Source organism: Capricornis sumatraensis, chromosome 6 (genome assembly GCF_032405125.1).
Source record: "Capricornis sumatraensis isolate serow.1 chromosome 6, serow.2, whole genome shotgun sequence".
NCBI lineage: Eukaryota > Metazoa > Chordata > Mammalia > Artiodactyla > Bovidae > Capricornis > Capricornis sumatraensis.
In genome coordinates this window covers 59,881,852-59,904,951 of record NC_091074.1, presented here as the reverse complement: position 1 = coordinate 59,904,951, position 23,100 = coordinate 59,881,852, and positions in this window count along the sequence as shown.

Genomic DNA, 23,100 nt, shown 5'->3' with positions numbered 1-23,100 from the left:
GAAGGGAGAACAACAACCTCAGACATGCAGATGATACCACTCTAATGGCAGAAAGTGAAGAGGAACCTCAAGAGCCTCTTGATGAGGGTGAAGGAGGAGAGTGAAAGAACCAGCTTAAAATACCAAAACACTTAAGATTATGGCATTCGCCCCCATTATTTCAAGGCAAATAGAGGGAGAAAAGGTGGAGTAGTGTCAGAATTCCCCTTCTGAGGCTCTAAAATCACTGAGGATGGTGACTGCAACCATGAAATCAGAAGATGGTTGCTTCTTGGCAGGAAGGCTATGACAAACCTAGACAATGTGTTGAAAAGCAGAGATGTTACTCTGCCAACAAAGGTCCATATAGTCAAGGTTATGGTCTTGCCGGTGGTCACGTACAGTTGTGAGAGCTGGACCATAAAGCAGGTGGAGCACCGAACTGTGGTGCTGGAGAAGATTCCTGAAAGTCCTTTGGACAGCCAAGAGATCAAACCAGTCAATCTTAAGGGAAATCAACCCTGAATACTCATTAGAATGACTGATGCTGATGATGAAACTCCAGTATTTTGGTCATCTGATACGAACAGCTGACTCTTTGGAAAAATCCCTGATGCTAGGAAAGATTGAGGGCAGAAGGAGAAGAGGGCATCAAAGGATGAGATGGCTGGAAGACATCACTGATGCAATGGACATAAACTTGGGCAAACTTTGGGAGATGGTGAGGGATAGAATTCTCATGGGAGATGGTGAGGGACAGGGTTCTCAAAGAGTTGGACATGACTGGGCAACTGAACAACAAGCAAATGACATTAAACAAGTTAAAGTTTAAAGACAACTGATTGAACCCTATCCCCACCCCCACCCTGAAGATTAAGAATTAGCTCCATTTTATGAGTCACACTTTCTGCGTTTCATTTTCTCCCCTTCCCAATAAGGTTATATAATTTTGATCATATCAACAGCCAACAATAACATTACTATGTTTAATAAATGTTTTACACCTGAGCCATGCAGTTTACTGAACACAGTATCAGTTCAGTTCAGTTCAGTCACTCAGTCATGTCCAACTCCTTGAAACCCCATGGACTGCAGGATGCCAGGCTTCTCTGTCCGTGACCAACTCCCAGAGCTTGCTCAAACTCATGTCCATCGAGTCAGTGATGCCATCCAACTATCTCATTCTCTGTCGTCCCCTTCTCCTCCTGCCTTCAATCTTTCCCAGCATCAGGCTCTTTTCCAATGAGTCAGTTCTTCACATCAGGTAGCCAAAGTATTGGAGTTTCTGCTTTAGCGTCAGTCCTTCCAATGAATATTCAGGACTGATTTCCTTTAGGATAGACTGGTTGGATCTCCTTGCAGTCCAAGGGACTCTCAAGAGTGTTTTCCAAAATCACAGTTCGAAAGCATCACTTTTTCGACACTCAGCTGTCTTTATAGATCAACTCTCACATCCATACATGACTATTGGGAAAACCATAGCTTTGACTATATGCACTTTTGTTGGCAGAGTAATGTCTCTGCTTTTTAATACGCAGTCTTGGTTGGTCATAGCTTTTCTTCCAAGGAGCAAGCGTCTTTTAATTTCATGCCAGCAGTTACCATCTGCAGTAATTTTGGAGCCCAAGAAAATAGTGTTTCACTGTTTCCATTGTTTCCCCATCTATTGGCCATGAAGTGATAGGACTGGATGTCAAGATCTTAGTTTTCTGAATGTTGAGTTTTAAGCCAACTTTTTCACTCTCCTCTTTCACTTTCATCAAGAAGCTCTTTAGTTCTTCTTCACTTTCTGCCATAAGGGTGGTGTCATCTGCATATCTGAGGTTATTGATATTTCTCCCAGCAATCTTGATTCCAGCCTGTGCTTCTTCCAGCCCAGCATTTCACATGATATACTCTGCAAATAAGTTAAATAAGCAGGGTGACAATATACAACCTTGATGTACTCCTTTCCCTATTTGGAATAAGTCTGTTGTTCCATGTCCAGTTCTAACTGTTGCTTCTTGACCTGTATACAGATTTCTCAGGAGGCGGGTAATGTGGTCTGGTATTTGCTATTAATCAAAGACAATAAAGCAGAAGTAGATGATGTTTTTCTGGAACTCTCTTGCTTCTCTGATGATCCAACAGAGGTTGGCAATTTGATCTCTGGTTCCTCTGCCTTTTCTAAATCCAGCTTGAACATCTGGAAGTTCATAGTTCATGTACTGTTGAAGCCTGGCTTCGAGAATTTTGAGCATTAATTTGCTGGTGTGTGAGATGACTGCAATTGTGCCATAGTTTGAGCATTCTTCGGCATTGTCTTTCTTTGGGATTGGGATGAAAACTGCCTTTTTCCAGTCCTGTGGCCACTGCTGAGTTTTCCAAGTTTGCTGGCATATTGAGTGCAGCACTTTCTCAGCATCATCTTTTAGGATTTGAAATAGCTCAACTGGAATTCCATCACCTCCACTAGCTTTGTTCATAGTGATGCTTCCTAAGGCCCACTTGACTTCCCATTCCAGGATGTCTGGTTCTAGGTGAGTGATCACAGCATCATGGTTATCAGGGTCATGAAGACCTTTTTTGTATATTTCTTTATATTCTTGCCACTTCTTAATATCTTCTGCTTTGGTTAGGTCCGTAACATTTTTGTCCTTTATTCTGCCCATTTTTGCATGAAATATTAACTTGGTATCTCTAGTTTTCTTGAAGAGATCTCTAGTCATTCCCAATCTATTGTTTTCCTCTATTTTTTTGCATTGATCACTGAGGAAGGCTTTCTTATGTCTCCGTGCTATTCTTTGGAATTCTGCATTCAAAGGTATATCTTTCCTTTTCTCCTTGCCTTTTACTTCTCTTCTTTTCTCAGCTATTTTTAAGGCCTCCTCAGTCAACCATTTTGCCTTTTTGCATTTCTTTTTCTTGGGGATGGTCTTGATCACTGCCTCCTGTACTATGTCACGAACCTCCATCCATAGTTCTTCAGGCACTCTGTCTGTCAGATTTAATCCCTTGAATCTATTTGTCAGTTCCACTGTATAGGGGATTTGATTTAGGTTGTACCTGGATGGTCTAGTGGTTTCCCAGCTTTCTTCAATTTAAGTCTGAATTTGACAATAAGGAGTTCATGATCTGAGTCACAGTCAGCTCCTGGTCTTGTTTTTGCTGACTGCATAGAGCTTCTCCAAGAAGCAAAGAATATAATCAATTTGATTTTGCTATTGACCATCTGGTGATGTCCATGTATAGAGTCTTCTCTTATGTTGTTGGAAAAAAGTGTTTGCTATGACCAGTGAGTTCTCTTTGCAAAACTCTGTTAGCCTTTTCCCCACTTCATTTTGTACTCCAAGGCCAAATTTGCCTGCTCTAATATTAAAAACAAAAAAACTCAGACATACATGATACACTTCTAGGTACCCAGTGCCCAACTACAATATTCACAATCTCATGGCCATTCTTATTTTATCTATGTTCCACTTCATCTATATTTTTTGGTGGTGAGGGGGCAAATTTTGGACTGGTAATTGTGTTCTGTTAATTTTTTTATTGTTTATCATTAATTCATCCCAAACTCTCCACTAGTTCTTCAAATTCCTTCTCAAGATGTTCAGATACACTGCTTATTCTACCAGCTTTGTGTTAAAGATGACTTTCATGGGACCTTTTCACGTGCTCTAATCTGGACAAATTTCTCTCTCTGTCTGGTATACATTTGCTATTCTGGGGTCTTTCTTAAACTTCTCCTTACCATGCTCTCTGAATTTTAAGTCTTCCTTTTTAATGTATATATGAGTATGCATAAATTTGATTTTCCAATTAATTTTGATAGCACTCATCTTTCAGATGCCTGATAGAAAAAGAGGCAGGTATGTTAAGTTTTTTGAGGCACTGTGTACTTGCAATGTCATTTAATCCTTAATCTCACCAAAGGTTAAATGACAACTAATAAATTGAGGGTTAAATCTCAACTAATAAATGGCTTTCTAGGTTGTGCAGTGGTAAAGAATCTGCCTGCCAATGACGAAGAACTCAAGAGATGTGGGTTTGATCCCTGGGTCAGGAACATACCCTGGAGGAGGAAATGGCAACCCACTCCAGTATTCTTGCCTGGAAATTTCCATGGACAGAGGAGCCTGGTGGGCTACAGTCAATGGGGTTGCAAAGAGCTGGACACAACTGAGCATAACACACACACAAGTAATAAATAGAATGATTAAATATACATATATAGAATTCGGGGTTGGAAATCATTCCCCAAATCTTTCTTGGGGCTCCAAAATCACTGCAGATCACTGCAGCCATGAAATTAAAAGATGCTTACTCCTTGGAAGGAAAGTTATGACCAATCTAGACAGCATATTAAAAAGCAGAGACATTACTTTGTCAACAAAGGTTCGTCAAGTCAAGGCTATGGTTTTTCCAGTAGTCATGTATGGATGTGACAGTTGGACTATAAAGAAAGCCGAGCACAAAAGAATTGATGCTTTTGAACTGTGGTGTTGGAGAAGACTCTTGAGAGTCCTTTGGACTGCAAGGTGTCCAACCTGTCCATCCTAAAGGAAATCGGTCCTGGGCGTTCATTGGAAGGACTGATTTTGAAACTGAAACTCCAACATTTTGGCCACCTGATGCGAAGAGCTGACTCATTGAAAAGATCCTGATGTTGGGTAAGATTGAAGGCCAGTGGAGAAGGGGACGACAGAGGATGAGACGGTTGGATGGCATCACCGACTCATGAGTTTGGGTAAACTCTGGGAGTTGGTGATGGACAGGGAGGCCTAGCGTGCTGCAGTTCATGGAGTCACAAAGAGTCGGACATGACTGAGTGGCTGAACTGAACTCAATCCATTGTCTTCTAGCTTCCAACATTGCTGTTGAGAAGTCCTCAAACCAGCTGAAGTCCTGGTCCTTTGTGACCTTTATTATATCTTTTTGATAGCTTGTAGTATCTCCTTTTCATTTCAAAGTGTTGTTAGTTGTTCAGTCATGTCTGACTCTGTAGCAGCCAGACTCCTCTGTCCATGGAATTTTTCAGGCAAGAATACTGGAGGGGATAATCATTCCCTTTGCCAGGGGATCTTTCTGACCTAGGAACTGAACCCAGGTCTGGTGCATTTCAGGCAGATTCATTACTGTCTGAGCCACTAGGGAAAAAGAGCTCTAACATTTTGAATTTCAAGTGTTCCAAAATTTCACAACTGATGTGTCTCATTGTAAGTGTCCTTTCATCTATTGTTCTGGGTAATCACTGGATCTTTTCAATCAGGAAGCTAGTTCTTTAGTTCTGGAAATATTTCTTAACTATTCCTTTTATTATTTCCTCCCTTCTCTGTGACTAGTTTTCTAATTTTCTAGTTCTCTGTCCTTTCGCTCTACTCCAAGGGAAATTTCCTTAATCTTATCTTTGAACACCTCTATTTAATTCTTAGTTTCTGCTATCATACTTTTAATTTCTAATAGTCTTTATTTTGTCCTCTGTTCTTTTTTTTTTAAAGTATTCTGCTCTTGTTAATGAGTCCAAATCTTTTCTTATTCCCTGAGCACATTAATAATAGCTTATTTCTTTCTCTTTTTTGGCTGTATCATGCAAGTTATCTTGCAGAATCTTAGTTCCCCCTCAGGTATTGAACCCAGGCCCCCTTGCAGTGAGAGCATCAAGTCCTAACCTCTGGATGACCAGGGAATTCTCAGATAGCTTATTTCTAAAACTTTCCTCTCCCTGTTGTTTGTTTTCTCTTTTAAAGAAACTTGGTTTTTGCTTTCCTTTGTGTTTATTTTGGTCCAGATCATTCATTTTCGATTCATGTTCTCTAATACAGTAGCCACCAGATATATGGATTATTGGATAACTGAAATTTGGTTAGTTTAAACTAAGATGTACTGTAAGTACAACAAACACTCTGGATTTTGAGAAATTGGAATGAAAGAAAGGATGTATTTAATATATATTATTGGTTACATGTTGAAATGATAATATTAGGGGTAAATAAAATATATTATGAAAATTAATTTTTAAATTTTTACTTATTTTAATGTGGCTACTAGAAAATTTAAAAGTACATATGTAGCTTGCATTATATTTCCAATGGACAGTTCTGTGTTACATCTCTCCTCAGATGTCTGGTGAATTTTGGTTTTGTGCATGTGATTATGCAGGTGTGTTTATTATAACAGTTTTTTTTTTTGAGACGTAATTCATGTTCTAGAAATGTACCTTTTTAAAGGGTATGATCCAGTAGTTTTTAGTATATTCACAGAGTTGTACAGTCATCATCACTATCAAATAATAGAACATTTATATCATCCCAGGAAGAAACCCTGTACCCATTATCAGTCACTTCTTATTCCCGTGTCTCTCCAGTCCCTAAAAACTTCTAATCTACTTTGTTTCTATGGATTTATCTATTCAGGACATTTCACATAAATGGAATTATGCATTATGTGGCCTTCTGTGACTGGCTTCTCTCACTTTGCACAAGGTTTTCAAGGTTCATCCACATTGGCATGTATCAGTACTTCATTTCTGTTTATTGCTGAATACTGCTCCATTGTATGGATGTACCACATGTTATTTATCCATTCAGTCACTGATGGATATTTGTGTTGTTTTCCCTTTTTCTTTTACTGTAAATAATGTTGCTATGAATACCCACAAGTACACTTGTGAGGACGTGTGTTTTCCTTTCTTTGGGCAGAGACCTTGGAGTGCTCATTTTTTCAGAATGAAGCACTATAACCTGGATGGACTCTGAACATGGTTATGAGGTTAGTACAGTGTGACTCTCCCTGTATGGGGACAGGACTAGAGAGGTACCATATCACTCTCTTCATTTCCTTTGGACTGGAAAGATTTCACAGAAAAGCCCTCCAATGCCTTACTACTATCCTGTAGTGACCTTCCCTCTGACAGTGTTTTAGAAATTAACTGAGAGAAGAAGGCTTGGTTTTTCAACATAATATTCATTCATTCCTCCTGTTTACATATCATACTTTCACCCTTGACTATCTGTAGTATCCTCTAGTTAAAAATTCTCTGGTTTCTGTTTACTAGGAAGAAGGTGGGCAAGAGTTAGTCCTTAACTGGACAGAGTGAGCAAAGGGGTCAGGCCCTCACCCTTCTTAACCAGGTTTATCTCTAGCTTTCAGCACCACAAATAAGGTCTACTTCTGGAGATACTGGAGAAGCAAATGACAACCCACTCCAGTATTCTTGCCTGGAGAATCCCAGGGACAGAGGAGTCTGTTGGGTGACCATCTATGGGGTCGCACAGAGTTGGACACGACTGCAGCGACTTAGCAGCAGCAGCTGGAGATACCTGGGGTAATTTTTAATCTTGGAGACTTTGGTATATTCTGTGGAATAAATCAGTTTTCTTTTTGGTTTCCCCATTGCCAGCTTAGGATTTAGCATTCTTTACTTTCCTTATGTGCTTCCCAGATTCCAAAGTTTTGTGACTGTTGTCTCCTCTCCCATATTATTTTGTTCTTGTGAGTATATGCCTTAAAAATCTCTGTGAAATTTTAGAGGGCTTCAGAAGGGAGTGAAATGAAATGCATGCACTCAATCAGCCACCTTTATCCAAAGCCTCTGTTCTTGCATTTTTCATTCATTGTTTCAATTGCTTCCTCAGACAGACCTTTTCTCAAATTTGCAAACCAAGTCATCCTTCAAGACTCTTATATCCTACTGGGGTACCTGGAAGACATGATTGTTTGTCATTAGTTGACTGGTTCCCTGACTAAATTAAAAGCTCTTCAAAAGTAGGCATTGACATTCTTTATCTCTCCTGCTGCTTAACACTGTCCCTGGCTCTCTAGGAGCCCTCAGTAAATGCTTATTGAATTTAATTAGCATTTAAAGGACTGAATGATGGTGGTTTGGGCAGATGAGGGCTTTAGGAGGGACAGAAGACCCAAATTCCTCATTTTCCATGCAAGGTTTTTGTCCATCTACTCTCTGCTTTTGGTTATAAAGATGCATGTCTATTTAGATATTTTCAACTTTGTAATTTTAAGGAGGCAAGCCAGGGAAAAACTTTATCTACCCTGTTCACCACCAGCAGATGGTATCAGTGGTCCCATGGACATCGTACCTTTGGAAGTGTAGACAAGTGGACTTTGGGATAGTTTAGGAAATCCCTGGTGTTTAAGATCTTCCCAGAACCTAAGCTGCTCATGAGCTTGTGGAGTTTCTGTAACATGCACACACAGAGCTGTCTATCCCCCTTGATGTCATGGTTATTCTAAAGAAACTAAATGACTGCCTTTCTCCTGCCCTTTTCTATCTTGATATCATTCCCCTCAGGTCTTTGGGCCATGCTGACTTGCAATCAGCTTTCAACTGAGCAAGGGACTAGAGATGGTTCAGTTTGAAGAAGGTGCCTGCCTCTGTCTCCAGACCCCCGCCTTGATACTGCTGTTGCTGTTCTTATCCTGATGCTAGTCCCGTGTGTGGATTTTCTTGCTTTTTTTGATAGCTCCTCTGTGCAACCACGTGAGTTGGCTTCATACCTCCAATTGGCTTTGCACTGGGGCCATTATAGTCTCTTGGCTTTCCAAGCTTTTGACCTACAGTGGTCTGGCCCTTCAGTTTTCTGTTTGATATCCAGTCTAGTTGTTTCTCCAATATCCTCCATGGCCTGGTGGAGTAAGCACTGAGTCCCCTTGTTTTCTGGCCTCTCAGCACTGGCTACTCCACTCCAGATCCAGCTTTCCTTGTCCCTGCTATCAAAACCATTTCTTAAGCCTGTGCATTTTCAACTCATTCAGTCACAAGTTGGCCAATGGGAGTGACACAGTGCTAAATGCTGTGACACTTCCTTGGGGCTGAGGAAAAAACTTGGATTAGAGTTCAGACATAGACGGGTATGTTGGAGGCCTTGCAGAAGATGACTGGGTGGCACAGTTTACAGGCTGCACCAGACTTAACAGTATGGTGTGAGTTGAGGAGGTCACTGGTTCAAGGTATGAAGTGAGGCTATATTTGAACCACCCCAAGGCACCTTGGGGATACCTAAGTGTTTAGGGTAAGAGAAGGATGAAAAATAAAACAATGAGAACTCGACATTCAGATGCTCACATGACTGCACTGAAAGACCCCCTTCTCTTATTTTCCAAACAGCAAGACATAAGGCAGCAAGCAGTTTCCCCCATCAGCTGGAGACATGAGGTGCAGAGGTGAAGAGCAAGTCAGGAACACTACAGGAGTGGTCTGACAGTCTGGGCAGCAGAGAGAATCATGGCAGGTGACATGCGGTGATCGAGATTCATGGTCAGACAGTTACAGAGCTCCGGGTGGTGGTGGCAGTGGCAGTGACAGTACAGGATGCCAGGGCACAGGAATAAAGGTCAGGTCAGTGATTCCTCATAAGGAGCCCCAGGAGAATGCAGGATGTACTTGAGGTCAAGTGATCAGGAAACAGAAGAGAGGGATGGCAAGAGTCTGGCTAGAACATGAACACAAGCAGAGGCACAGGCAAGAGGGAAAATTACATGTGAATCCATAACCCCCTTTATTTTGGGCCTGTCAGCAAAATATAATAAAGGGAAAAAGGAGTTTTCTGAGTGTTTGCCCCTTGGAAAGTAAGAGGTTATTATCCAGAAGCACCTAGGGATGAACTGTCACTGTGGTCTTCACCTTTGGTTCATAAACTGGTAAGAACTCAGGTTATATGCACATTGTCTGAGAAACAACATTGCAGAGTGCCAAAAGCTCCAAGCAAAATTTAATATTTATGACTCATTGTGGAGCTCGTAATCACTAGTGGATGGACTTTCCTATTTATAATAAAAACAATTGTACATAGCCATTTCCTTCAGATGTAAAAAGAAAACACACATGCATACCCATGCATACACAGAGATGCCTTATTAAAAAGACTAGAGGGCAATAGGGTGGAAGAGCATTAAAAAATTGAAAATGACAATTACGACTTCCCCATGAGAAGCCCACATTTTAAAGTGTTTTGTCTATTTGCAGTGCTGCTCTCAGCTCTGTTGTTCATTGTTCGTGTCCCTTTGGCAAATTAAGTCATTGGAAAATATAACAGTCTTGCATTTATATTGCAGCTTATTTGTAGAGACTCAAGATACTTGTCTGTGGTTGTGGAGGCTTTGTTTCCTATATGAACGCATTTTCCGAGCTATGTGGGAATCACAGTGTCTCTGATTTTTGTTGAACTGATAAATCCAAAACAACCAACCCATCTGGAGAGTCTTCATAGCCCACAGGCAGCTTCTGTCATACAATTTGACTTGGGAGTTGTGTGTGTGGGGGGGGCGATATTTTCATAAATCAGAGAATGAGTTGGTTCAGACTCCCATCAAGGGAAGGTTGAGATGTTAACAAAAGCAACAAGCAGAGGAGGAAGTTAGATGTATATCAAGTCAAGGAGATCAACTTCAAGAGGAGTAAGATCAGATCCATGGGGAGGTGCAGAATTTGAGTCCACAGGGCAGAGTCAGGGCATTGAGTCAGATGCAGATGCTGAATGTATTGAGCAAGGCTTACCACTTCCCAAGTATGTCCCCTTGGTCTAGTCACTTAATCCCTCTGTAGCATAACTTTCTGAATTAAAAAATAATGGGGGTGATAATATTTAATAACCACAGAAATTTCATACAGAATAAATGAATTAGTGTTTGTAAAATTATTAAAGTGGTTTGAAATTAACCTTCAAAAATGATAAGAGATGAGCACTGGTTTTAATAAATAAACCATAATTCAGCATCACCAGCCTTATGTCTTAGCTAGGTCTGTATTTCCATGTGTAGCACAGTGTCTGGTGTACTCTAGGTACTCAGCCAATACTTCATGAACTGCTCTGACTCCACACCATGGTCTGCAAGCTGGTACAGACACTTGCATGACACAGCCCAGTCTGGCAAGAACTTTGAGATGCTTGGTCTCCAGTAGTATGTTGCTCATCATGGACTCAGCCTTTGCATTTGGGTCAATGCTACTACAGACTGGCCCATCCAAGTGAATGGGGCTTTCTGTCAGGCACCAGCTACTTTCTTGTCATAGCAGGGTCACCATGTGACTAGCAATTTAGGGATGTGCTGAGTCTATTTCCTTAATCATAATATCAACTATAATAATATATTAGGATGTTATTATTAGCGACCCAACACCTTTTAAGTGGCAAATCTGCTTGAAATACATTAATAGTCTCTGTCTCCGTGGTGATAGAAGAAACTGTCAGAATGTTCAATATCCTCCTTAGTAATCTCATCTGGGCATATACCTTGTGTGGGGCTTATATTTCAGAGATGATAAAAATATGAACAAAAATTTTAAATGAAGAACATACTAAATAATCATAGATAAAGTGCTATGATTATAACACAATTGAGTAAGGGGAAATATATGAGATTAGATTGCTCAAGATACTCTGAAGCAGTGATTCTTAAGCTGGGTCCTGAAATGACCAGAATGTTTCAGGCATGCAACTGTCTAAAGTGGGGGTGAACTTGGCCTGTTAGAGGAAAAGACAGTGGTCTAGTAAGTGAAGCAAGAGTAGGAGGAGGTCAGTAGGGGAGGTAGTGGTCTGAGAGAACAGGGCTTTGTAAGTGTCTTAGATTTTATTTTTATATCCAGTGGGATACTTGTCAGGAGATGGGTTTGTATAGGAGACTGAATTTCCTGCTGAGACCAATCTAGTAGCTCAGGAGAGAGTGGCTTGCGGTAGGGTGACTGTGGAGCACGAAAGATCAGTTAGGAGGCTATGTAGTGGTCCTCACTAGGGAAAATAATGGCTGGACTTGGATAGTAGCAGTGGGTTTAGAGAGAAGTAAATGAGTTAAAGCAATGTTTTGGAGTTACAGAGCCAATAAGACTTGATGATGGGTTGGATGATGAAGGTGAAAAGAAGGGAGGAATAAGGAAGTCTCCTGGGTTTTGAGCTTAAGTAATTAGATGGTTTGTGATGCCATTTACTGGGATGGACAGAACTAGGGGAAGAACAGGTTTGGAACGTTTGGAAATCAATGATTCTGTTTGGGGTATATTACATTCAAGATCTAATACTGTTTCCAAAGTTTCTAATTTTTATCTCAGTGAGCTACATGGCAATTCACTGGACAAGGCTTATCTGTTAAATTTGTAGTGGAAAAAAGCAATAACTGGAGAAACTGAAAGAAATGGCTTATATCTCAAACAGCACAGGTTATAGGAGGCTGCAGGAATCCCTCCATTCCAATGAGCCCTGGGGCTCCCCATAGGAGAAGTTGAAAAGCAGCTCCCGGGATTCTCTCTAACTTATTGCGGTTTTCTCAGAACCATTCTCTTCAGAAAAAGGAAAACAAGAAATGTGCTTACACCATACTGCATTCTTTTCCTAGAAAAATCAATCAAAGCTGTGTTTATTTCCCTGGCTTGCTATATATGGAAATGAAAATTCTCAAGTACTATGAATGATGTCTATGTGCCTCAGTACATAGGTGCCCTGAACCTTAACATGTCTCTTTAGAATTAGTTCCATAATAGTTCTCATAGACTTAAAGAAGGGAAAATTTCTTAGTCTTTTTATAAATATTCTTTCCAAGTGAGTGATATTCTTTTTTCCTACCTCCTATGCAATGTGTCTTTCTTAGAGGGTATATTCAGACCAGGAGTTCTCAAATTTCCAATACTGAAATATGCCACTTAAACTACAAAGTTGCCTACTGGGAAAAGAATGATATGCCCAGTAGAGAGACAGGGTTTGTAATTTAATGAATGGTAAATAATGCATATTTGTCTCTAGTGTGTTCATGAAGTTGTATATCATCAGCACCATCTAATTCTAGCATGTTTGCATCAACTCCAAAAGAAAATGATTTATGGTTTCCTCATTTACCCCAAACTTCCTCTCTCCTGACCCTTTAGCCTACTTTTTGTGTCTATGAACATGCTTACTTTGGACTTTTCATAAAAATGGAATCATACAATATGTGACCTTTTGCATCTGCCTTTTTTGACTTAGCATCAGGTATTAAAAGTTGATTTATATGTAAAGTACAGACCTAACAGAAGCAGAAGATATTAAGAAGAGGTGGAAAGAATATACAGAAGAACTATACCCAAAAGGTTTTAATGACCCAGATAACCATAATGGTGTGGTCACTCAGCTAGAGTCAGATATCCTGGAGTGTGAATTCAAGTGGGCCTTAGGAAGCATTACTACAAACAAAGCTAGTAGAGGTAATGGAATACCAGCAGAGTTATTTCAGATCCTAAAAGATGATGCTGTTAAAGCAGTGCAGTCAATATGTCAGCAAATTTGGAAAACTTCAGCAGTGACAAGAGGACTGGAAAGGTCAATTTTCATTCCAATCCCAAAGAAGAGCAATGCCAAAGAATGTTCAAACTACTGTATAATTGTGCCCATTCCACATGCTAGCAAGGTATGCTCAAAATCCTTCAAGCCCAGCTTCAATAGTATGTGAAGCAAGAAATCCCAGATGTAAAGGCTGGGTTTAGAAAAATAGAGGAACCAGAGATCAAATTGCCAACATTAGTTGGGTCATAGAGAAAGCAAGGTAATTCTAGAAAAACATATGCTTCTGCTTTATTGACTATGTTAAAGCCTTTGACTGTGTGGATCACAACAAACTGTGGAAAAGTCTTAAAGAGATGGGAATCCCCGATCACCTTATCTGTCTCCCGAAAAACCTGTATGGAGGTCAAGAAGCAACAGAACCCAACATGAAACAATGGACTGGTTCAAAATTGGGAAAGGAGTACATCAAGTCTGTATATTGTTATCTTGCTTATTTAACTTATATGCAGAGTACATCATGTGAAATGCCAGGCTGGATGAATCATAAGCTGGGATCAAGATTGCTGAGAGAAATATCTATAGCCTCAGATATGCAGATGATACAACTCTAATGGCAGAAAGCAAAGACGATCTAAAGAGCCTCTTGATGAGGGTGGAAGAGGAGAGTGGAAAAGCTGGCTTAAAACTCAACATTCAAAACACAAAGATCATGGCATCTGATCCCATCATTTCATGGCAAAGAGAAGGGGAAAAAGTGGAAACAGTGACAGACTTTATTTTCCTGGGCTCCAAAATCACTGCAGACAGTGACTGCAGTCGTGAAGTTAAAAGATGCTTGGTCATTGAAAAAAAGCTATGACAAACCTAGATAGCATATTATTGTCCACAAGAGACCCACTTCAAAACAAGGGACACATACAGACTGAAAGTGAAGGGCTGGAAAAAGATATTTCATGCAAATGGAGACCAAAAGAAATCAGGAGTAGTAACACTCATATCAGATAAAATAGACTTTGAAATAAAGGCCGTGAAAAGAGACAAAGAACGACACTACATAATGATCAAAGGATCAATCCAAGAAGAAGATACAACAGTTATAAATATATATGCACCCAACACAGGAGCACCGCAATATGTAAGGCAAATGCTAACAAGTATGAAAGGGGAAATTAAAGAGTAACCCAAAAATAGTGCAAGACTGTAATACCCCACTCACACCTATGGATAGGTCAACTAAACAGAAAATTAGCAAGGAAACACAAACTTTAAATGACACAATGGACCAGCTAGACCTAATTGACATCTATAGGACATTTCACCCCAAAACAATGAATTTCAACTTTTTCTCAAGTGCACACGGAACCTTCTCCAGGATAGATCACATCCTGGGCCGTAAATCTAGCACTGGTAAATTCAAAAACTTGAAATCATCTCAAGCATCTTTTCTGATCACAATGTGGTAAGATTAGATGTCAACTACAGGAAAAAAACTATTAAAAATACAAACATATGGAGGCTAAACAACACACTTCTAAATAACCAATAAATCACAGAAGAAATAAAAAAAGAAATAAAAATATGCATATAAATGAATGAAAATGAAAACACAACAACCAAAAACCTATGGGATTCAGTAAAAGTAGTGTTAAGGGGAAGGTTCATAGCAATACAAGCCTACCTCAAGAAACAGGAGAAAAATCAAATAAATAACCTAACCTAAAGCAACTAGTAAAAGAAGAAATTAAGAACCCCAGGGTTAGTAGAAGGAAAGAAATCATAAAAATTAGGGCAGAAATAAATGCAAAAAAACAAAGGAGACTATAGCAAAAATCAACAAAGCTAAAGGCTGGTTCTTTGAGAAGATAAATAAAATAGACAAACCATTAGCCAGACTCATCAAGAGGAAAAGAAAGAAGAATCAAATCAACAAAATAAGAAATGAAAATGGAGAAATCACAGACAACACAGAAACACAAAGGATCATAAGAGACTACACTCGGCAACTATATGCCAATAAAATGGACAACTTGGAAGAAATGGACAAATTCTTAGAAAAGTATAACTTTCCAAAACTGAACCAGGAAGAAATAGAAAATCTTTTTTTTTTTTTTACTTACAATCTCATTTTCTCATTAGATTTAATTCTTTAACAAGTGATTCACTTCTACTTTTTTTTATTTTATTTTTTGCTCTTTATTTTTTATTTTTCTTACTCTACAATACTGTATTGGTTTTGCCATACATTGACATGAATCCACCACGAGTGTACATGAGTTCCCAATCCTGAACCCCCCTCCCACCACCCTCCCCATATCATCTCTCTCGGTCATCCCAGTGCACCAGCCCCAAGCATCCTGTATCCTGTATTGAACCTAGACTGGCGATTCATTTCTTACATGATAGTATACATGTTTCAATGCCATTTCCCAAATCATCCCACCCTCTCCCTCTCCCACACAGTCCAAAAGTCTGTTCTATACATCTGTGTCTCTTTTGCTGTCTCACATACAGGGTTATCATTACCTCCATGCGAATAGAAATACAAAATCTTAACAGACCCATCACAAACACAGATATCAAAACTGTAATCAGAAATCTTCCAGCAAACAAAAGCCCAAGACCAGATGGCTTCACAGCTGAATTCTACCAAAAATTTAAAGCAGAGCTAACACCTATCCTACTCAAACTCTTCCAGAAAATTGCAGAGAAGGTAAACCAAAACTCATTCTATGAGGCCACCATCACCCTAATACCAAAACTGGTCAAAGATTCCACAAAAAAACAAAATTATAAGCCAATAACACTGATGAACATAGATGCAAAAATCCTTAATAAAATTCTAGCAAACAGAATCCAACAACATATTAAAAAGATCATACATCATGACAACATGGGCTTTATCCAAGGGATGTGAGGATTCTTCAATATTTGCAAATCAATCAATGTGATACATCACATTAACAAATTGAAAAATAAAAGCCATATGATTATCTCAATAGATGCAGAGAAAGCCTTTGACAAAATTCAACATCCATTTATTATAAAAACCCTCCAGAAAGCAAGCATAGAAGGAACATACCTCAATATAATAAAAGCTGTATATGACAAACCCACAGCAAACATTATCCTCAATGCTGAAAAATTGAAAGCATTTCCCCTAAAGTCAGGAACAAGACAAGAATGCCCACTCTCACCACTACTATTCAACATAGTTTTGGAAGTTTTAGACACAGCAATGAGAGCAGAAAAAGAAATAAAAGGAATCCAAATTGGAAAAGAAGAAGTAAAACTCTCACTGTTTGCAGATGACACGATCCTCTACATAGAAAACCCTAAAGACTACACCAGAAAATTACTAGACCTAATCAATGAATATAGTAAAGTTGTAGGATATAAAATTAATACTCAGAAATCCCTTGCATTCCTAATCACTAACAATGAGAAAACTGAGAGGAATAAAGGAAATAATTCCATTTACCATTGCAACAAAAAGAATAAAACACTTAGGAATAAAGCTACTTAAAGAAACAAAAGACCTATATATAGAAAACTGTAAAACACTGATGAAAGAAATCAGCAATGACACAAGTAGATGGAGAAATATACCATGTACATGGATCAGAAAATAGTGAAAATGAGTACTTTACACAAAGCTATCTATAGATTCAGTGCAAGCCCTATCAAGCTACCAATGGTATTTTTCACAGAACTAGAACAAATGATTTCACAATTTGTATGGAAATACAAAATACCTCGAATAGCCAAAGCAATCTTGAGAAAGAAGAATGGAACTGGAGGAAACAACCTTCCTGCCTTCAGGCTATACTACAAAGCGACAGTCATCAAGACAGTATGGTACTGGCACAAAGACAGAAATATAGATCAATGGAACAAAATAGAAAGCCCAGAGATAAATCCATGCACCTATGGACACCTTATCTTTGACAAAGGAGGCAAGACTATACAATGGAGAAAAGAAAATCTCTTTAACAAGTGGTGCTGGGAAAACAGGTCACCACTTGTAAAAGAATGAAACTTGAACACTTTCTAACACCACACACAAAAATAAGTTCAAAATGGATTAAAGATCTAAATGTAAGGCCAGAAACTATAAAACTCCTAGAGGAAAACATAGGAAAAACACTCTCTGATGTAAATCAGAGCAGGATCCTCTATGACCCACGTCCCAGAGTAATGGAAATAAAAGCAAAAATAAACAAATGGGACCTAATTAAACTTAAAAGCTTTTGCACAACAAAGGAAACCATAAGGAAGGTGAAAAGACAGCCTTCAGGATGGGAAAAAATAATAGCAAATGAAGCAACTGACAAAGAATTAACCTCAAAAATATTTAAGCAACTCTTGCAGCTCAATTCCAGAAAAATAAGCGACCTGATCAAAAAATGGGCCAAAGAACTAAATAGACATTTCTCCAAAGAAGACATACGGATGGCTAACAAACACATGAAAAGATGTTCAACATCACTCCTTATCAGAGGAATGCAAATGAAAACCACAATGTGGTACCATCTCACACCAGTCAGAATGGCTGCTATCAAAAAGCCTACAAACAATAAATGCTGGAGAGGGTGTGGAGAAAAAGGAACCCTCTTACACCATTGGTGGGAATGCAAACTAGTACAGCCACTATGGAGAACAGTGTGGAGATTCCTTAAAAAACCAGAACTAGAACTGCCATATGGCACAACAATCCCACTGCTGGGCATACACACTTAGCAAACCAGTATTGAAAGAGACACGTGTACCCCAGTGTTCATCGCAGCACTGTTTACAATAACCAGGACATGGAAGCAACCTAGATGTCTGTTGGCAGATGAATGGATAAGAAAGCTGTGGTACATATACACAATGGAGTATTACTCAGCTATTAAAAAGAATGCATTTGAATCAGTTCTATTGAGGTGGATGAAACTGGAGTCTATTATACAGAGCGAAGTAAGTTAGAAAGAAAAACACCAATACAGTATATTAATGTATATATGGAATTTAGAAAGATAGTAATGATGAGAGACAGGAAAAGAGACACAGATGAAAAGAACAGACTTTTAGACTTTGTGGAAGAACATGAGAGTGTGATGATTTGACAGAATAGCATTGAAACATGTATATTATCATATGTGAAACAGATTGCCAGTCCAGGTTCAATGCATGAGACATGGTGCTCAGGGCTGGTGCACAAGGATGACGCTGAGGGATGGGGTGAGGAAGGAGGTGGGAGGGGGGTTCAGAATGGGGAACACATGTATACCCATGGCTGATTCATGTGAATGTATGGCAAAACCCACCACAATATTGTAAAGTAATTAGCCTCCAATCAAAATAAATTAAAAACAATCAAAACCTAGAGAGTATATTAAAAAGCAGAGACATCACATTTTTGACAAAGGTCTGTATAGTCAAAGCTATGGTTTTTCCAGTAGTTATGTAGGGATGTGAGGATTGGGCCATAAAGAAGGCTGAACACCAAAGATTTGATGCTTTCAAATTGTGGTGCTGGAGAAGACTCTTGAGAGTCTCATGGACAGGTCAGTTCAGTTCAGTTCAGTTGCTCAGTCATGTCTGACTCCTTGCAACCCCACGGACTGCAGCAGGCCTCCCGGTCCATCACCAGCTCACAGAGTTCACTCAAACTCATGTTCATTGAGTCGGTGATGCCATCCAACCATTTCATCCTCTGTCGTCCCCTTCTCCTGCCCTCAATCTTTCCCAGCATCAGGGTCTTTTCAAATGAGTCAGTTCTTCACATCAGGTGGCCAAAGTATTGGAGTTTCAGCTTCAACATCAGTCCTTCCAATGAATATTCAGGATTGATTTCCTTTAGGATGGACTGGTTGGACTCCTTGCAGTCCAAGGGACTCTCAAGAGTCTTCTCCAATACCACAGTTCAAAAGCATTAATTCTTTGGTGCTCAGCTTTCTTTATAGTCTGACTGTCACATCCATACATGACTACTGGAAAAACCATAGCCTTGACTAGACGGACATTTATTGGCATATGTTTTACTATGTTGGCATTTGTTTTAATATGCTGTCTAGGTTGGTCATAACTTTTCTTCCAAAGAGTAAGCATCTTTTAATTTCATGCCTGCAGCCACCATCTGCAATGATTTTGGAGCCCCCCCCCCCCCCCGCCAAAAAAAAAAACAAAACAAAATCTCTCACTGTTTCCACTGTTTCCCCATCTATTTGCCATGAAGTGATGGGACCAGATGCCATGATCCTCATTTTCTGAATGGTGAGCTTTAAGCCAACTTTTTTACTCTCCTCTTTCACTTTCATCAAGAGGCTCTTTAGTTCTTCACTTTCTGCCATAAAGATGGTCTCATTTGCATATCTGAGGTTATTGATATTTCTACTGGCAATCTTCATTCCAGCTTGTGCCTTATCCAGCCCAGCATTTTTCATGATGTATTCTGCATATAAGTTAAATAAGCAGGGTGACAATATACAGCCTTTATGTACTCTTTTCCCTATCTGGAACCAGTCCGTTGTTCCATGTCCAGTTCTAACAGTTGCTTCCTGACCTGCATACACATTTCTCAAGAGGCAGGTCATGTGGTCTGGTATTCCCATCTCTTTCAGAATTTTCCACAGTTTTTGGTGATCCACACAAAGGCTTTGGTATAGTCAACACAGCAGAAATAGATGTTTTTCTGGAACTCTCTTCTTTTTTTGATAATCCATCAAATGTTGGCAAATTGATCTATGGTCCCTCTGCCTTTCCTAAAACCAGGTTGAACATCTGGAAGTTCATGGTTCACGTACTGTTGAAGTCTGGCTTGGAGAATTTTGGGCATTACTTTACTAACCTATGAGATGAATGCAATTGTGCAGTAGTTTGAGCATTCTTTGGCATTGTCTTTCTTTGGGATTGGAATGAAAACTGGCTTTTTCCCATCCTGTGGCCACTACTGAGTTTTCCAAATTTGCTGACATATTGAGTGGTGCAATACTTTCATAGCATCATCTTTTAGGATTTGAAATAGCTCAACTGTAATTCCATCACTTCCACTAGCTTTGTTCATAGTGATGCTTCCTAAGGACCACTTGACTTCACATTCCAAGTTGTCTAGCTCTAGGTGAGTGATCATACCATCGTGATTATCTGTGTCATGAAGATCTTTTTTGTATAGTTCTTCTGTATATTCTTGCCACCTCTTCTTAGTATCTTCTGCTTTGGTTAGCTCCATACCATTTCTGTCCTTTATTGTGGCCATTTTTGCATGAAATGTTCCTTTGGTACCTCTAGTTTTCTTGAAGAGATCTCTAGTCTTTCCCTTCCCATTGTTTTCCTCTATTTTTTTTGGCATTGTTCACTGAGGAAGTCTTTCTTATCTATCTGTGCTATTCTTTGGAATTCTGCATTCAAATGGGTATATCTTTCCTTTTCTCCTTTGGTTTTTGTGTCTCTTCTTTTCTCAGCTATTTGTGTGGCCTCACACAGCCGTTTTGCTTTTTTGCATTTCTTTTTTTTTGGGGATTGTCTTGATCCCTGTCTCCTGTACAATGTCATGAACCTTCATTTATTGTTCTTCAGGCGCTCTGTCTATCACATTTAATCCCTTGAATCTATTTGTCACTTCCACTGTATAATCATAAGGGATTTGATTTAGGTCATACTTGAATGGTCTAGTGGTTTTCCCTACTTTCTTCAATTTAATTCTGAATTTGGCAATAAGGAGTTCATGATCTGAGCCACAGTCAGCTCCTGGTCTTGTTTTTGCTGACTGCATAGAACTTCTCCATCTTTGGCCACAAAGAATATAATCAATCTGATTTCGGTGTTGACCATCTGGTGATGTCTGGTGTGTAGAGTCTTCTCTTGTGTTGTTGGAAGAGGGTGTTTGCAATGACCATTGTGTTCTCTTGGCAAAACTCTATTAGCCTTTGCCCTGCTTCATTCTGTGCTGCAAGGCCAAATTTGCCTGTTACTCCACGTGTTTCTTGACTTCTTTCTTTTGCATTTCAGTTCCCTATAATGGAAAGGACATTTTTTTTGGGTGTTAGTTCTAGAAGTTCTTGTAGGTCTTTTTAGAATCATTCAACTTCAGCTTCTTCAGTGTTACTAGCTGGGGCACAGACTTGGATTACTCTGATATTGTATGGTTTTGGACTCTTTTGTTGACTATGATGGCTACTCCATTTCTTCTAAGGGATTCTTGCCCACAGTAGTGGATATAATGGTCATCTGAGTTAAATCCACCCATTCCAGTCTATTTTAGTTCGCTGATTCCTAAAATGAGGATGTTCACTCTTGCCATCTCCTGTTTGATCACTTCTAATTTGCCTTGACTCATGGACCTAATATTCCAGGTTCCTATGTGATATCGCTCTTGGACAGCAAGGAGATCAAACCAGTCAATCCTAACGGAAATCAATCCTGAATATTCATTGAAAGGACTGATACTGAAGCTGGAGCTCCAATACTTTGGCCATCTTATGCGAAGTGTGGACTCACTGGAAAGTACCCTGATACCAGGATGAGATGGTTAGATAGCATCACAGACTCAATGGACATGAATATGAGCAAATTCCAGGAGATGGTGGAGGACAGGAAAGCCTGGAGTGCTGCAGTCCATGTGGTTGCAAAGAGTTGGACACAACTTAGCAACTGAACAACAACAACTAATAACATTATGCATTTTTCTTGTGCTTTTTAGCCATTTATATCTTTTTGGCAACAACGTCTATTCAGATCCTTTGCTCATTTTCAATTGGATTGACTTTTCATCATAGAGGTACAAATATTCTTTATATATTCTGGATCTGAATCCCTTATCAAATGGGATAAGGGATTTACAAATCTTTTTTTTTTCCCCCTTCAGTTCCATAGGCTATATTTTCACTTCTTTGGTAATATCTTTTGAGGTACAAAATTTTTCAGCTTTGATAAAATGTAACTTATTTTTTCTTTTGTTGCTTGTACTTTCAGTGTCATGTCTAAGAAACCACTACCCAACCCAAAGCTATAAAGATTTATGGCTATGTTCTTTTTTTTCCCTAATAGCTTTAGAGTTTGGGCACTGACATTTAGCCTTACAATCCATTTTGAACTAATTTTTGTGTATGGTATGAGATGGGGATCCATTTCACATTTGCACAGCACCATTTGTTAAAGAGACTGTCCTTTCTCCATTGAATAGTCATGGCACTTTTATTTAAAAAAAAAAAAAAGTCTTTTGAGGATTTTTATACAAGCTGTTAAAAACACGTGAGGGTTTATATACAAGCTGTTTCATTGGTCTCTGTATCTGTCTTCATTCCAGTACCACATTGTTTTGATTACTGTAGCTCTGTAATAAGTTTTAAAATCAGGAAGTGAGAGACCTCTAGGTTTGTTCTTTTTCATGACTATTTCAACTCTCTGGGATCCCTTCAGATTCCATATGAATTTTAGGATGAGTTTTTCTATCACTACTTTAGCAAAAAGCTCCTGGAATTTTGACATATTGCACTGAATCTGTAGATCAACTTGGGGTAGTATTGCCATTTTAAGAATATTAAGTCCTTCAAACCATGAACACAGGATGTCTTTCAACTTATGGAGATCTCTTAAATTTCTTTCAATGATGTTTTATATATTTCAGTACACAAGTCTTACACTCTTGTTGTTAAAATTATTCCTAAATATTTTATTCTTTTTGATGCTAGAAGTGAAGTTATTTTCTTAATTTCACTTTCAGACTGTTCACTGCCAGTGTACAGAAATACAAATAGCTGTTACATATTGATCTTGCCACACTGCTATTAGCTTTAACCATTTTTTTGCAGTTATAATTTTCTATACAGGATCACGTCATTTGCAGAGATACATTTTCCCATCCCATTTTTATACCTTTTATTTCTTTTTCTGCCTG